This window comes from Dreissena polymorpha, chromosome 10, assembly GCF_020536995.1.
Source record: "Dreissena polymorpha isolate Duluth1 chromosome 10, UMN_Dpol_1.0, whole genome shotgun sequence".
In the NCBI taxonomy this organism is placed as follows: Eukaryota; Metazoa; Mollusca; class Bivalvia; order Myida; family Dreissenidae; genus Dreissena; species Dreissena polymorpha.
The window spans coordinates 71,839,032-71,857,030 of NC_068364.1; the positions used below are offsets into that span (position 1 = coordinate 71,839,032).

At 35.2% G+C, this 17,999-nt stretch overlaps 1 long non-coding RNA gene across 1 annotated transcript; it reads right to left on the reverse strand.

The window, feature by feature from the left end:
* Positions 1 to 4,270: 4,270 nt before the first annotated feature.
* On the reverse strand, positions 4,271 to 16,912 carry LOC127848159 (uncharacterized). The gene is made up of 3 exons (XR_008034390.1): positions 16,775 to 16,912; positions 5,126 to 5,180; positions 4,271 to 4,454 (listed from the first exon to the last, which is right to left on the reverse strand). It is a non-coding gene; the product is annotated as an uncharacterized LOC127848159 (long non-coding RNA).
* Positions 16,913 to 17,999: the final 1,087 nt, after the last annotated feature.

Here is a 17,999-nt window from a genome sequence, read left to right on the forward strand (position 1 = left end):
CACCTACTTTTTTCTTTAATTACTTTCTTTAGTTAGCTTGTGAAATAAAAGAAGTGGATTCAGCTAGATTCAATAATACTAGTTTTCAGTTGTTTTCCTGCATTATACATACATCATTGTACAGTGACCTTTTAAAAATTTATACACGTATATACACTTATCTATTGCCCATTATCATTAACTACTAGATTATGTTTATATGCTATTTGCTGTGCGCCTTCTACTTAAATTACTTCGATGATATATGTGTTTACTATGCGGATGATGTTATAAAATTCATAACAAGCTAATAATAATAAATTGTATTAATACAGACAAGCGGAATGGATGGAACCCAAAACTACCGCCATTGAAGCCAAAATTACCACCACGTTCAATGCCAATAATGTGCCCACGTACCCATCGCAATCAAAGGATAATTTGGATAAGACCTGGTCAGATATGTAATGGTATTAGGGACTGTCCTTGCGGATGGGATGAACAGTTCTGTCAAAGGTGTAATGGTACGTCAGAAATTATTAAATAATATAAATTCCAACTTAGCTTAATTGGGTTATATGCCTCGTTTTCAAACATGTACGCAACAAATTGTTAGTAATAGATTTAAAATCAGTATATATAATAAGCGGCTTCTTTTGTACAAGAATGCAAAACACTGCGAGCATTTTTAGCATTAATAATTATTATGTGTCTATGCGTTTGTCATTAAGAAGTGAAAAGAATACCCGATAACATGATTTAATGTACGTGTGAAAATGTTGTTTTTCGTTTAAACATTTTACATGGATTTATTGACAAAAGCGGGTCTTGCTGATGTTACAATTGTATTTTATGTGCTTCGCTTTGAGGGATCACAAAGTTATTCCATGTATGCCATGTTTTGCCAAAATACTGGCGAGAATAAGCCCCATGTAGTAATCTGTATCATGTACACCATTTCTCATAATATCGACCCTTCTGATTGGTTGCTTGATTTGTTACTATGCGCATGTTCTTTTTATATAAATAATTTTTGATAAAAACGAAACTCTTGTTTATGTTTCTTTTAAATTATTTTTAAATTTTGTTCACATATTAGCGGCTTACCAGTAATCAACATATGATAAACCTACTAATAAACCAAAAACAAACTGACACAATTATGTGCTATCATATTATCGGCCTGGAATAAATATGACCTACTTTTAAATGAAAACCAAACATCATGAGAAAGATTGTCGTAATAGTCAATTAGTAAACAAAATAAATTTAAACTTCTAAAAATGGGGAAAAAACATTTACTGCTGTCCAGTTCTTTTTGAGGAGTTTTCGTCAAAGGAACGATACAATAAGGATGGTCGATAATATGAAAATAAGGGATAAGACGATTTAGAAGGCAGTACAACATGCTTATTCCTCATTGTGTTGTTGTTGTGTTTTGTGTTTATTTTCAATCGTACTTATGCAAGTAAAACAAAATTAACAAAGCTTGTGAGTATGACGTCATAGTGTGATTCTCGTTCTTAATGTAAATTTTTTTTACTGATTTTCGGTTATTCTGTTTGTTAGCAATAGCTTCAATTTCAACGCTAGATATGGTCTGGTAACATAGATTTAACCAGATTCAAAATCGGTAAAATGGATATTCAACATATGTTCATGTACCATGTTAGTGTTCGTGTGTCGTATGAATAGATATTGTTTCGGGAAAAAATAATGGTATAAATTGTGCCACAAAAATAAAAACGAGCATTTTGTGTCTCGTATGTCGCGAGTGAAAATTTAACACCGTGATAAAAATCGTTCAGCGCTGTTACGATTGGTTGATTATACAAAATGAGTAATTTCTATTTATAGCTTTATGGTAATTCCAATTATGGCAGTGTGGTATCGGGTATCGAAGGAGACTTTCCGCAATCCGACCGCTGTAAACATTACAAACCGCAGATCTGGTTTATTAGAATACATTTCGGGCGGTTTTTATTGAGTTACTTGAACTGGCGTCTGCCATCTATAGGGTGCCCTCCATCTAGAATTTTCTCAGCGGCAATCCAAAAACCAACTCAAACCGGTCTAGCCAGCAATTGCATGGCAAAATATATTTATGGCATTGAATTTTTCTAGGCCAAAATTGTCTCGCCATCAAAGACGCCAAGTTTGATGCTAACACCAACACGTGTATCTGTATGGCAAGCGGTTCGACGCATAATCCCAAGAAACTAGGTTTCTCATGAGAACCTAAGTTCTCAGAATGAGAACCTAGGTTCTCAGAATGAGAACCTAGGTTTTCGCTTGAAGATTGCACATGGCGTCAAGAACCAAAGTTTTCAAATGAGAACCTAGGTTTTCATGAAAACCTAGGTTCTCATTTGAAAACCTAGGTTCTCATGAGAACCTAGGTTCTCATTTGAAAACCTAGGTTTTCATGAGAACCTAGGTTCTCATGAAAAACCTAGTTTCTTGGGATTATGCGTCGAACTGCTTGCCATATCCGTGGTTTTCATTTGGGAACCATAGGTTCTCTGAGAACCTAGGTTCTCTGAGAACCTAGGTTTTCAGAAAACCTAGGTTCTCATGAGAACCTAGGTTCTCATTATGAGAACCAAGGTTCTCATAGAACCCAGGTTCTCTTGAGAACCTAGGTTCTTTGAAAACCTAGGTTCTCTGAGAACCTAGGTTCTCTGAAAACCTAGGTTCTCTGAGGACCTAGCTTCTCTGAAAACCTAGGTTCTCTGAAAACCTAGGTTCTCTGAGAACCTAGCTTCTCAGAGAACCTAGGTTTTCATAATTACGCGTCGGACGGCGTAAACTTGCTCGTTTGGAATACGGGACACATATTATTCAGGGCGCAGGATCAATGGGGTTCACATATGATTACACACGGTCGGATTGCGGAAAGTCTCCTTCGATACCCGATACCACACTGCCATAATTGGAATTACCATAAAGCTATAAATAGAAATTACTCATTTTGTATAATCAACCAATCGTAACAGCGCTGAACGATTTTTATCACGGTGTTAAATTTTCACTCGCGACATACGAGACACAAAATGCTCGTTTTTATTTTTTGTGGCACAATTTATACCATTATTTTTTCCCGAAACAATATCTATTCATACGACACACGAACACTAACATGGTACATGAACATATGTTGAATATCCATTTTACCGATTTTGAATCTGGTTAAATCTATGTTACCAGACCATATCTAGCGTTGAAATTGAAGCTATTGCTAACAAACAGAATAACCGAAAATCAGTAAAAAAAATTTACATTAAGAACGAGAATCACACTATGACGTCATACTCACAAGCTTTGTTAATTTTGTTTTACTTGCATAAGTACGATTGAAAATAAACACAAAACACAACAACAACACAATGAGGAATAAGCATGTTGTACTGCCTTCTAAATCGTCTTATCCCTTCTTTTCATATTATCGACCATCCTTATTGTATCGTTCCTTTGACGAAAACTCCTCAAAAAGAACTGGACAGCAGTAAATGTTTTTTCCCCATTTTTAGAAGTTTAAATTTATTTTGTTTACTAATTGACTATTACGACAATCTTTCTCATGATGTTTGGTTTTCATTTGAAAGTAGGTCATATTTATTCCAGGCCGATAATATGATAGCACATAATTGTGTCAGTTTGTTTTTGGTTTATTAGTAGGTTTATCATATGTTGATTACTGGTAAGCCGCTAATATGTGAACAAAATTTAAAAATAATTTAAAAGAAACATAAACAAGAGTTTCGTTTTTTATCAAAAATTATTTATATAAAAAGAACATGCGCATAGTAACAAATCTAAGCAACCAATCAGAAGGGTCGATATTATGAGAAATGGTGTACATGATACAGATTACTACATGGGGCTTATTCTCGCCAGTATTTTGGCAAAACATGGCATACATGGAATAACTTTGTGATCCCTCAAAGCGAAGCACATAAAAATACAATTGTAACATCAGCAAGACCCGCTTTTGTCAATAAATCCATGTAAAATGTTTAAACGAAAAACAACATTTTCACACGTACATTAAATCATGTTATCGGGTATTCTTTTCACTTCTTAATGACAAACGCATAGACACATAATAATTATTAATGCTAAAAATGCTCGCAGTGTTTTGCATTCTTGTACAAAAGAAGCCGCTTATTATATATACTGATTTTAAATCTATTACTAACAATTTGTTGCGTACATGTTTGAAAACGAGGCATATAACCCAATTAAGCTAAGTTGGAATTTATATTATTTAATAATTTCTGACGTACCATTACACCTTTGACAGAACTGTTCATCCCATCCGCAAGGACAGTCCCTAATACCATTACATATCTGACCAGGTCTTATCCAAATTATCCTTTGATTGCGATGGGTACGTGGGCACATTATTGGCATTGAACGTGGTGGTAATTTTGGCTTCAATGGCGGTAGTTTTGGGTTCCATCCATTCCGCTTGTCTGTATTAATACAATTTATTATTATTAGCTTGTTATGAATTTTATAACATCATCCGCATAGTAAACACATATATCATCGAAGTAATTTAAGTAGAAGGCGCACAGCAAATAGCATATAAACATAATCTAGTAGTTAATGATAATGGGCAATAGATAAGTGTATATACGTGTATAAATTTTAGAAGGTCACTGTACAATGATGTATGTATAATGCAGGAAAACAACTGAAAACTAGTATTATTGAATCTAGCTGAATCCACTTCTTTTTATTTCACAAGCTAACTAAAGAAAGTAATTAAAGAAAAAAGTAGGTGTACATATTTCTACATTTTATGTTCATTACATTCAGAACATTCTTTTTATGAATTAAAATTTAATTGTAATTACAAGTTTATTCAGCTTTTGAAGTCCAAATATAACTCAACGTGAACAGACAAATATAGGGAAAAATGAATAAGAATTTTAAGTGAGAAGTAATGACAAGAAGGATGCTCGGCGGGAAATGCAAATGAAACTTATGACAAGAACAATCACATCAAGGGTAAAATAAATGAACACAATTTAGTGAATCTGTTTCACAGGAAAATAAAAGGGTGAGATATAACAGCGTTGAAATAGAAAACAAACTAGATGATAAGTAAAATAAGTCGCACATAGGACAGTTAGCATACCAATTGTATGACTGGCATATCCGACAATGCACAAGGCGGCCAGCAACGCTAGAACCTGAAGTGGAAATGACACAGTCACTTACACTATTTAAGTATAAAAAAACGTGCAGCATGTACATAAGGGAATTAATCGGAAAGATTGTCATATTTGTTATGATTTTTTAAGTACAAAATTCCTTGTTCACAAATTCAATGTGGACTTCTGGCTGCAAATTTACCGCTGTTAATTGCCAAAACTAAGCCATGTTGTTTTGGGTCATGCGCTAAATGACCTGGCGGAGAAAACGGTTACACGGGTGTACAGCGGTTGGATTTCTATGCCAATAAAAAGGATTTTGTTTTTACAGATGTACGGACTTTACCGCGTGAAACTTCGAGGATGTCTATGAACATAAATAGTACTTTTTTGACTGATTGATTAAACTAAATTTTGATTATCAATGTTTTTTTAGAACAAACAGTGATTTAAAGAACATAGGAACAATTAAATAACGTGTTATAGTATTGCTTTTGAAATAATGCCGAAAAAGTAACTCGGCATTGACAACCAAAAGGGTCATCCAGTTGTTGGTGTGGATGAAGAGGAAGAATCGCTTCTTGCAATAAAAAAATCAACGAAAGCAAATCAGTGAACTAAGACGCAAACATTTTATTAGTGAGAAAGGAAGAGAAAAATATGTTCGAGAGGCAGTGTAGGAAAGAAACTTTTTATCAAATAGAGATGATGAACAAATTACCCAGTTGCATGCGAAAGCCGAATTAAGGAATGTACATGCAACCCGTGCAAATGAACTATATAGATATATTTCAAGTTCTGACGATTAAATGGCTATTAAAAAGAACCAAGATATACCGATGCCTAGGCAGATGTTTAATGGTAAAAGTTCCTGGGAGAGGTTTGTCAACCCATTTAAGGCTCTTGCAGGTTCTTGCGGATGGAATGACCAAGAATGTCACTTCCGCCCACAAAGCAGCATTCAAAGCGAAGCTGCAGATTTTGCTTTCAACCAGACAATAGCAGATACACTGGAAACATATTCAAAGCTAAAGAGTGCTTTGGAAACTCGATCAGTGAACATATGATTAGTTCATCTTACTCGGAAGAGATCTAAAATAGAAAGTATCAGCCAAAGGAAAAATTAGCTGAATACGTAAGGTTTGTGATAAATGGTTACCCTTCTGCTGATGAGGTAACCATCAATGTAAGGCATTTTATTAAAGAATTGTAGGATCTGAAGGCAGCCCTTTTCGTTGTGATGAAAGACCACAAAAATAGCGATGGTGCCAAAACAATACTTATGCATACAACAGCCTCAAGGAGGAGGTTATAAATGAATTAAATATGTGATTCCGAAACACCCAAACCAAACCAAACCTAACTATTCGCTTCAAGAATAAGTGACTCGGGGTCGGTTGCCATTGTGTTCACACTGGTCTTACTGAACTGTGTACTAACGCGAAAGTAATTGTGGGTAGCACTTCTTTTGCGAGTGAAAAGTGAAAGCGAAAGTCGGTCAGGTAATCGTGCTTCTGATAATCGCTATCAGTCTTAATAGAGATTCAAAATCACATTTAAACATAATTTAATAACATTTCTTTAACATTCCGTTTTAAACACACAATAAAAAAAAGATTTTTCTTTCATTATTAACATTTTCATTCTTACGCAGAACTACTTTGGCGGAAGCACAATTCCCCAAACCAGGGAATGTGATGCGCCTTAGTATAGATGTGACAATAACGTAGTGACGTCTTCATCTATGTATAGAATGAGTCGGTTGCAGGTCTTTTGGCGTGACATTAAAACGAGTCTAGGTAAGAAAATTGATCATTTGGCGTCGCAACTAAAAGCGGCAGCAAACCAAGATAAAGTTTAAATAAATCGGACATTGTGTGGTACAAATGTGGCGAAGTTGGTCATATTTCAATCATGTGCTCATCAAAAACCATTTAGAAAAAGTATTTGAAATAGATGGGACTGGGGCAAACGGCCCTGTGTTAGTCCTGTCTAGTGCAATATCCAACTATCCGCGAAACATTTTGAAGTGTAAAGGTATATATTTTGGATCTGCAATACATTTAAAGACTTAGATATGTGAAATTTCTTGCAAATGGATACAGGTGTCTGTGCTACAATAGTGTCAACAGATTTATTTAATAGAAACCGATAGCCCCTCAAACCTGAATTACGTGTTGTAGATCCTTCACTTTGCTTGGAAGTAGCAGACAATGGACTATTAAAACGGGAAGGGGTATCGACAATCACCGTTGAAATTGGAGAAAAAAAAACAGTTTTCAGTGGGATATATTTATAGCATCCATCCAAGTGAACGGTCTAATTGGTTTAGACTTTCTGCACCACTTTAATAACAATCTTCACAAAAATGGGCTAAAGCATAATGGCCGAAAATATGAGACTTTGGTATTAAATGTTCCGTTGCGGGCTGTTTGAGTCCCTTGAAGTAAGTACATTATGTTACCACCTTAACTGAATGCTTTGTTCCCAGGAGAAAAGGTAGATAATAGTGTTCGAAATGCAAAATATGGTCAGCTTACGAAATATAAGATGTTGAACACTGACATACACGATGGACTTTAAGTGGGAAATACATATTTAACTAGAAATAGTGTAAGAAGTTGATGCACACTTTCATATTGGATTATTTATTCATCGTGAGAAGATATTGTTATAAGAAAATGTTCCACCTTAGGGTACATAGATGAAGTTGAAGACAATGATCGTTTACAGCTCAGGATAATGTGGAAACCTCATTTCCGGATGATAGCTGTCAAGCTTTTGCTAATGTGCTGGAAATGGTGTAAACCACTGCAGGATCTATACCAACGTTCGGGTCGCACAAATGTGATGCAACATACTATCAACGTGGGACACCATCGTCCAATGCAGGTAACACAAAGTAGAGTACTTAAAGCTTTTGAGGGTAATGAGGAAAGGGTGATAAGCAACAGTTGAATACGCAAGTGATAAGGTCTTTTAAATGATTGCACTGTAAAGAATCCTCCAAAATGTAATCTTTACCGAATATCTTTTGAGTTTCTTGTATTTTTCGTAAGTGGTGACAACTACTATTTTCTCTAAGCGTATTTTAACACAGTTAACAATTTTAAGATAAATACAATTACATTCGCTGCAATTCATTAATGTTAATAACTGTTCCATTTGTATTCATACATAAATAAATCAACAAATATTAATTTGTATTAGATATATCACGATCATTTAAAATTTCTGATTGCATAGTGAGTGATTCTTTTAAAAAAGGTGATAGTGACTGATTTCTGCAAGGCAAACTGATGGATGGTTGGAACCACATAATATTGTTGGAAAAATTGTTCGGACAATAGAATGTTCATTTAAAGTGTCCATGTAGCATAACAACCATTCTTTGATACTGCTTGAAGCATAAACAAACCGTCATTACTTGTGTCTTTACTGTTAATCTCAGAATGCTGCTAAATTAAAAAAATTCCAGAAATCATACAGTGATCGCCAGTTTCGAAGTATCGTATTCATTATACTTGTTTTAAACGTTAATCGAAAAATAAAATACAGTAGAAACGTAACAGAACAAAATAAAGCTTAAATAACACACACAACATCTAAAAATGAAATATCCGAAAAAGATCGTCCGAGATATAGTTTTCCGAATAAGGAACTTAACACAAATTCCTTACTTAGAGGCCATGATTTCGGATACTAATATTTGGGTTATTTTCTTATAGCACAACTTTATAATAGGTATTATTGGCATGGTTAAATGTAATATTTGTTATTTATTTCTCTTATACAGTTCTCGAAATCTTATTTGACCCTTACCTTTGGTCGAGACTATATGATAGCTGGATATTGAACATGTTTTATATACCTCATTCAGCTCTTCTAACTTAAAAGTTACGAACGGATGCTGATTCCATATTAAAACTGAATTAAGCACTAGATTTTCATTACATATGGTATTCGATATAGAAAATACCGGTTCGATTTGAACAGGAAATCCTATACAAACCCCAACAAAAACATCATGAATATGTAACATTATACATACAGTAAATGTATTAGAGTTATTTTGTTTTGATTTATTTAAGAATTGTATGCGTTATTTTTCTTTAAAACCCTATATAAAGTATGTTAAGCTGGAATAAGGAATAAGAAACTTTATTTTTATTAAATCTTTGTCAGGTTTAAGGAAGAATAGTGGGTGTGAATGCTTTATATGTTACTCAAGAGAGCGCATAGAAAATCATTTGAATAGTGTGTACTATTGACAATATCAATAAAAGATGAATACAAGATTCGAACTCGATACCTCTGGTACCCATTGCTAGTGCGCTACCACCGCACCAAGCTTGTGAAACGCGAAGATAATGAATTACGATATGGCCACAACAAATTAATTAAATGTTCGTCGAATTTGTCGCACCTATACATCTTAAAACGAAACAATACTATTGCCAAGCAATAAAAGTCCCCTACCGGCTCCACCAACGTCAGAATATTTTTTTATATTTGTTGCCCTAGCAACCATAATTTTTGACGTAAGAACAAAATGAAATAATGTGCATAATGATCATATTGCAATATCTCCATGTGTCAAGTTTCATGAAAAAATGTGAAGAACTTTTCAAGTTATCGCAGGATCCAAAAAAAGTGTGACGGACTGACAGACAGACAGACACACACACACACACACACAGAGAGACAGACAGACAGACAGACAGACAGACAGACAGACAGACAGACAGACAGACAGACAGACAGACAGACAGACAGACAGACAGACACACAGACAGACACACACACACAGACAGACACACAGACAGACAGACAGACAGACACACACACACACACAGAGCGCAAACCATATGTCCCCTCCGGTGAAACCGGTAGTGGACAATAAACAAAAATATTATTTTGATTTTGCGCCCGCAGCAACAATTTTGCTGCTCACCTATTCATTTAATGATGGGGTCATTAGATTGGTTTATGGTTTATGGCGGCGCTTGACTGTCTAGTCGTGTCGGCCAAAGACACAAATGGAAATGTTAATTTTCCCCCGGGGCAATTAGTCAACGCCAGTCGACCGGCGAGAACCGGGATGATTCGTGGAATTTTTTTAACGCAGTCACACTATTTCCTGGTGCCGCCCCGGTATAAGCCGGTCAACAACCCGGCAGAGTCCCGGTCAACCCCGGACTAGCTGCGGTTTATCCCGTTGAAGCCCCGGCAGAGCCCCGGTTGTCGCCGGTAATGTTCAGATGGTACCCCGGTGAAAGCCGGCAGCGTCCCGGCAGAGCCCCGGTATACCGTAACTCCACCGGCACTTACCGGGGCTATACCGGCAGGCATCAAACCCCGGCAGAGCTACGGCAACGCCCCGGTTTAACCCCGGTCGTCGCCGGTAATGCCCAGGCGGAGCCCCGGTGAATGCCGATGGCGTCCCGACAGAGCGCCGGTTTACCGGTGTACCGTAACTATACCGGGATTCTGCCGGCATTCACCGGGACTCCCTGTTGTTCCCGGTGCCGTCCCGGTTGTTGCCGGTGCCACGCCGGTCTTTGTCGGTCCTTCCCGGTGACTTCCGGTTCATCCCGGAGGTATTAAACATTTTAATAACTTCCCGGTGTAGCCCCGGTTGTTCCCGGTCGTCCCCGGTTTATCCCGGTCGTCCCCGGCGGAGCCCCGTTTCATCCCGGTAGAGGCCCGGTTCATCCCGGTAAATCCCGGATCACGCACCGGGGCTCCACCGACATCATAGTGAGACTCGGCCTTTAAGAGGTTATGTTGTTTTTTTTTACTTTACAAAACTTAAACTACTCCTTTTTTTTATTTTGACAGTGCTAAACTAATAAAAGTAATGGTTCAAGTATTGTTTAATACCATAATCTATGATATTTAGAACTAATAGAATGTCAAGATATTTCGTGTTAGTGTTTTTGCCCAAAATTACAGCCTCTTACATATTGTGTCAAAAGTGTAAAAAGTAATCAAGGATGTTTCACGATGGAAAAGGTAACTTTTTTTCAAAAAATCTGGCCAAAGTTAAAAAAGCCAACTTTTTAAATAAACTAAATTGGTTTATTGAGTTTATCATACAGCAGTTTAATTCCCTAGCACTTTATAATAACAAAAATTAGGACTCAGTTTAACATGCACTTATTAACAATTTGTATACTGTTATTTATAATCATAAAAAGAATGTTAAAAATTTCCCAATCTCATGGTTTATCGCACTTTTTCCCCCAATCGAAAAAGCACAGGCTGTAAAATATAACGCGAAGAAAAATCACTGCTTATGCTTGATGGTTATTGTTTCTTGTTATTTAACCATCATTAACAGAAAGCTGAGCTTCTAATATAACTTGGATAATGAAAACTACAGTGTACCATGTAAAATTAAAGTAGTCACACTACCCGGTGTGAGCAAGCAGAAAAGCTATTGGAGATTTTTTATTTTTACAAACATTGGATAAGAGCTGAAACACAGTGATTACTACTAGTTATATGATCTTGTACTGATATTTATCAGATATCATGCATTTATTTGGCAAAATATAACACTTTACATGGACAATACATGTTTTTTTTCGCATTTTGCTCGCCTGTGATTTTTTTTTAAAGTATAATTAAAAATAGATTATTTTTATTGCGCTCGCTCGCTCCATTTTTGGGGGAGCTAAAATCCGTAGAACAAATCTTCAATTAGTTGTGGCCTAAGATACTTTACATAATAAAACATACTAATACAACAGGACAATTCACATACAAAAAGATCGAAATGAAAATGTATTTTGACGTATGCAGTACATATAATATTGATTATTATGCATTTGAAATAATATAAAAACGGATATTAATCATATATCATCAGATTTGATACGGACTTGCTCACATATTTTCGAATTTGTAAGGCATTAAATATTTAAACAAGCAAATATATTATCGTTTGAATAGTCTTTACTATTTACAATAACAATAAAAAATGAATAAAAGATTCAAACTCGGTACCTCTGGTAGCAAGAGCTAGTGTGCTAAAACTGTATGTGTTCAGCCATAAGTATGAACGATATGTTAGTTATATGTATAGTTATATACATATTTCCCAAATTATCGAGATAAAAGTTTCTCATCTGGAACGCCACTTTCCGCCTTAACTTGATGCTTATAGAAAGAGATACATTTTAAACGAAATATACCATGAAAGCATAAAGTGTCGTCCTTAAGTGCACAGGCTAGTCTGGGACGACAATATTCCGCACATGAATTAAACACCGTTTTCTCAGAGCGCGGATCATGTCTAATGTCTAGGCCCCCCAAAAAGATTCTGTGTTTCGGGCAACTCGACCCTACCTAGCAGAACCCCGCCGACCCTTAAGTTTTTAAAGACGAATTTTCCGTGAAATTTAAAGTCGTTAGCGCTTTATTTTCATGGGAGGTAATCACGTATAAACGCATATGGTCATAATACACCAAATAGTTTCCCTATATAATTCAATGTAAAAGCGACAACTTTGAGCGAAAATAAATGCAACGTTTTGCACATAGAGACCCCCATAACCATACCTTTTCTTAAAGGCCATTCTAAGCGGAATCGATTTATGCAATAAAAAAGATATGTCATGTACAATGCAAGAAAGAACTTGACACAAATCAAAATCGACTGTTTTTGCAACTTTTTTTTTCGGCCGTTTCTTAGTGGAATGTAACCTTTTCTAGTGCAATGGTTTACTATAGTCTTCAAGTGTATCATATTTCAGGGATTCAGTAGTGAACACCTATTCATGCCCTACCATTATCTCCGCAAGATAACACCTGAATAATGGTAAAAAGTGTAAAACATGCCTTCCTGTCAACTATGATATTTTTTTAGAGAGTACAGCCCTACATGAAGCGTTCATTTAGTGTATTGTAACCTATAAGACAACGTTTACTGTTAACATCGCGGAAAATAAGCACTTCTCGATACTTATAAACCTATTTTCTATGTGCATGCCAATTTTCAGACCGATCTTTCACGTAGAAATGCTTGAAAATGCATTTTATTATAACGCCTGATAAGCCATGTGGCTTTCGCGTTCGGAGCTTTGATTTATAACGGGCGTTCAGGCGTAAAACGATTACCCTAAATAATTACAATCGGTCAAAATACTGGAATATTGTTACAAGCTTTGTAGAAAAAGAAGTAAACAACTATTAAAACGTGTTCATGAGCTCTTTCAGCACAAATTGTTGCGATTTGAGATGCTCAAGACGAGTTTTTGTACATTTTTTTTTCTTATTTTCCTCTGAAAACGTATTTTTTTCTTAAAAACTCACGATGCTCCTTAAATTCGTGAAACAAACGCATTTATTCCGTGAAATTTGCCAAAACGCATCATATCTCACTAAAAAATGATGATTTTCTGTAAATACAGCTTCTTTGTGACTAGGCCTGGTTTTGCGTTTAGGTCATAATACACCAAATAGTTTCCCTATATAATTCAATGTAAAAGCGACAACTTTGAGCGAAAATAAATGCAACATTTTGCACATAGAGACCCCCATAACCATACCTTTTCTTAAAGGCCATTCTAAGCGGAATCGATTTATGCAATAAAAAAGATATGTCATGTACAATGCAAGAAAGAACTTGACACAAATCAAAATCGACTGTTTTTGCAACTTTTTTTTTCGGCCGTTTCTTAGTGGAATGTAACCTTTTCTAGTGCAATGGTTTACTATAGTCTTCAAGTGTATAGTGTATCATATTTCAGGGATTCAGTAGTGAACACCTATTCATGCCCTACCATTATCTCCGCAAGATAAAACCTGAATAATGGTAAAAAGTGTAAAACATGCCTTCCTGTCAACTATGATATTTTTTTAGAGAGTACAGCCCTACATGAAGCGTTCATTTAGTGTATTGTAACCATATGGCGTTTGGTAACATTGTCGAAAATGTCGGCAATTTTACGTGTTTTTCAACCAAAACTGCAAAAATTCTGCGAATGTATCGTGTTTTTGATGTAACAACTTTGTTCAATAAGTTACAAAGGCATCTCCGATGTCACGAGCAGACATTCTCAAAAGTGTCGGACGTGACCAACGTTTAAGACAGGGCCGATTGAAAATGCTGATCCGAATGTCCGTTCAATAATAAAAGAGCAACAATTTATTTATTTTAAAGAATTAAAATCTGAAAATAAAAGAGAGCTTAAAATAAATGTGAGCAGTTAAAATTGCGTCGTATTTTTGTTAACATTCATAAAATGTTCCTGCGCATGCGCAGCTAAAACTTAAGAGTAAATATGTCGATAGTTTATACACTCAAACGAATACACGAATACACGTTCTGCAACTCAGATTGTCGTAATTGGGGTATAAACAGTTAGTCACCCCATAAAATTGACGCATAAAAATGCATTTTTCTTGTGGCTAGTTTATTGACTTTTGTAATAAAATAATTAGTTGTCACATAATTTCGCGACCGATAAATTGTCAATGAAACTTTCGTAATACCGAGAATTGCTTTGCGCTTTTTAATCTTAGTCTGTTTAATTATGTTATCGATATCCAGCAGGTGTTCTGTTGTTAAAGGTACTTCATAGATTCCTTACTATTATAAATGTGATTTTTTTGTTAAAATAACTTTAATACATTGATTAGCTATCAGCAATGTGTTTTTTCTGAATGTTGGTGAGACGTCTGACCTTCAATTTTAGGGGGAAAATATCACAAGAGAAGAAAGCGCGGATTTTATCAAATGTTATTAAACTTAAAATTTTGGGGAATTTGCACTATTTAAAAGAAATTTGTTGTGGGGAACAGGCCTTTCCCATGGGGAAAGGGGCCTTGTAGTGTCCCTGCTAAAGAAGGAAAAACACCTGACCAGTATCTGACAACTTTTGTTTAAACAGCAATTTGCATCCAAGTATACAATAAACGAATTTTAAATTTCGAAATTGATTTGTTTTTAACCAGTTTATTTTTATATAAAATACTATAAGTGTGTTGTGATTTGTTGGAGGATGGAATGATGACAGCAGTTTTAAAACATAGGTTTGAAGACGGACACGATGGATTTTAATGCAGGGTGGGGTAATTCTGCAAATTATTGAAAATACGTGAATATTAAATGATTCAAATGTTATGGAACTTTTACACCCATTATTGTTGCTTCTTCCTGTATTTGCGCGATGATTATCTGAAATATTAACTTTATGACGCTATATTTTTAAATCTTTTCTATAAAGATGGAATGTAGTTGACACTTGTTTGTAGTTTCATTTTATCGTTCGTCAAAAAGTTGTAACTCTGTTGCTCTGGTATCTTCAATACCATTGAGTTATTAAATTGTAATTAAATTGAATGCGTTTTAATTCCCTTTTATTATTGTTTGATTTGAGTTACAATGCTATGACGTTAAATTTTATTTACACTTAAATGTATTATGAATATTGTTGGGCCAAGTGTGAGGTTGAGCGCTCTATAACCGGTTTAAACCCCCAATGCTTTGCATTGACCGTTCCAAGGCGGTGACCTATGCTTTATTCATATTTTGTGTTTATGTTGGTTTGTATTGTGCTGTATTGTGCTGTTTGTTCTGTTTGGGCAATCGGCCACTTGCCTTAAATAAAGGACCAACTAATTGTTTTTAATGAAAATTCAATACTGCTCCAGCAGCTGGAGTTTCACTTCTTTATATTGTAATAGTCTTTATATGGGAAAATTCGTTGTAACTTATTTTTTAAACAAATTTGTATTTCTTATTATGAACATTGAAGTATTTGGAATGTTTTTTTTTTATAATCTGACACATGAAAAAATGCCCCAGAGAAAAAATGCAACGGCACTAAAAAGTAGCATTTGCAGTTTAATGTGCATCAATTCATACTTAATTTGAAGACCTAACTTCTATGTAATAACTTTACTATCTAAAAATATTAGTGTTTGATATCTACAAATTTCATGAAGGTGAGCATTTGAGTATTTTGATCCGACACAATTTTTGTGAATTCAATCTCCCATGGCAGTCCAAAAATATAATTGCAACCATCGAAGAGGAAGAGTTACAGTAAACTATGATCAGTATTAAATTAATGAAATATTGAGGTATTATAAATATATAAAATAACATGTACGCGGGCATATACGGCTTTCCATTTATATGCAGTATGCACATGTATATTTTTAAGTAAAATTTTAATATTTGTGACTACTTCAGAATTGTTTTTTATCGAATGGTATTTAATGTATAACATACATTGAAAAAAAATTCGAATGATGTAAAATGATTTTATTTTCAACAATTATTTACAGTTTACACCTAAGAATGAAACAAATGTTTAATACAATAAATGCTAGTACTTGACATTATTTTGAAATAAAGTAATATAAGTATCATAGGTTGTTATGGATGCAAAGAAGTAGGCAGAAGAACACCGTTGCAATACCTAGATTCTTGGGGTAAAAAACAAAACAAAAAACTCAATCCCTACCCTACCTAGCTTTTTTGAGACCGTTGCCCTAAACACAGAATCTTTTTTTTTGCCCTACTGAAAGTCATTAGCAAAACAACCCATAATTATAAAATGCATAGAGTAAAACTTATAAAATGCACACATACATTTCTCGTATCAAGCTCTACATACCCTTATTAACGCATCCATAGGTAAGCCTTGATCAGAAGCAACATACTCAACTAAAATCACTCTTATGGACAACCAAATTTATAGATGAAAAGCTCCCGGGAATTTAATTAGTCGATTGCAAGGTGTGGATGAGATCAGTTTCCGATAGTCGTAAATTGACTTGGTTTTTGTGATCGGTTTCCCTGTTTTATTTTAAAAATTGATGTATGTGACTAAATACTGAGAAGAAACTAAATTAGATTGGTTACCTCCATACTCTATATATTATAGTCAACGGAGTCAACGGTTATATTCAACGGGGAACCAGTTAAAAGCTAAATTTGTATTTTACATCTGCGCTGATGGCGACATGACCTACCATAATGTGTACTAGTGCATAAAAGGCAGTTGTGTATCCTGGTTATGGTAATGTGTTAAGCAATAGAATTTCTAGTTATGGCTACCATTAAACTTTAAATGTCGCTTTTTTATGATTTTTGACAGGCGCGACTTTATGTCAATACTACATAAACTGTACGCTGAAGTTTATTTTGCTATAGCATTTCTATTTCGACAAGACTATTGCCAAGCAATAAAAGTCCCATACCTACGCAGGATCCACCATTTTCAGCAATAATTGTAGTTTATTTGTTGCCATAGCAACCAGAATTCTTGACGTATGAACAAAATTAAATGATGTGCATAATATCCATATTGCCATCTGTCCATGTTTTAAGTTTCATGAAAAAATATGAAGAACCTTTAAAATTATAGCAGGATCCAGAAAAGTGTGACAGACAGACACGCAGAGTGCGAACCGGTAGGGGACTAATAAGCACGCCGCCCCATTGGTGCAAAAAGATGTCATGTGTCTTCTAATGTCAATGTCTCCTGGTACCTTTGTTGCACCAAGGGGCAAGTTCTTGGTAAAAAATTCGATGTGTTACGCATTCATTAACACGTATTAAAAGATTAAATCCTTAAATCTTAAGATATGGACACGAGCTGCAGGAAAAAACTGTCGTTTATGTGCTGACGTCAAGGACGTACTACACTAAATCGCGGCGCGGCAAATAACGTTACGTTACATTCACAACATTCTGGGGGCCGCCAAAAGTGACAATTATTAACAATCAGATGAGAATATGTATCATTACTTATGATATCATGAATCATTCGTGAAAATCTTAAGATTGCAGTAACACAAATTTGACCACAAGTATACACGTCAATTTGAAATGAATAT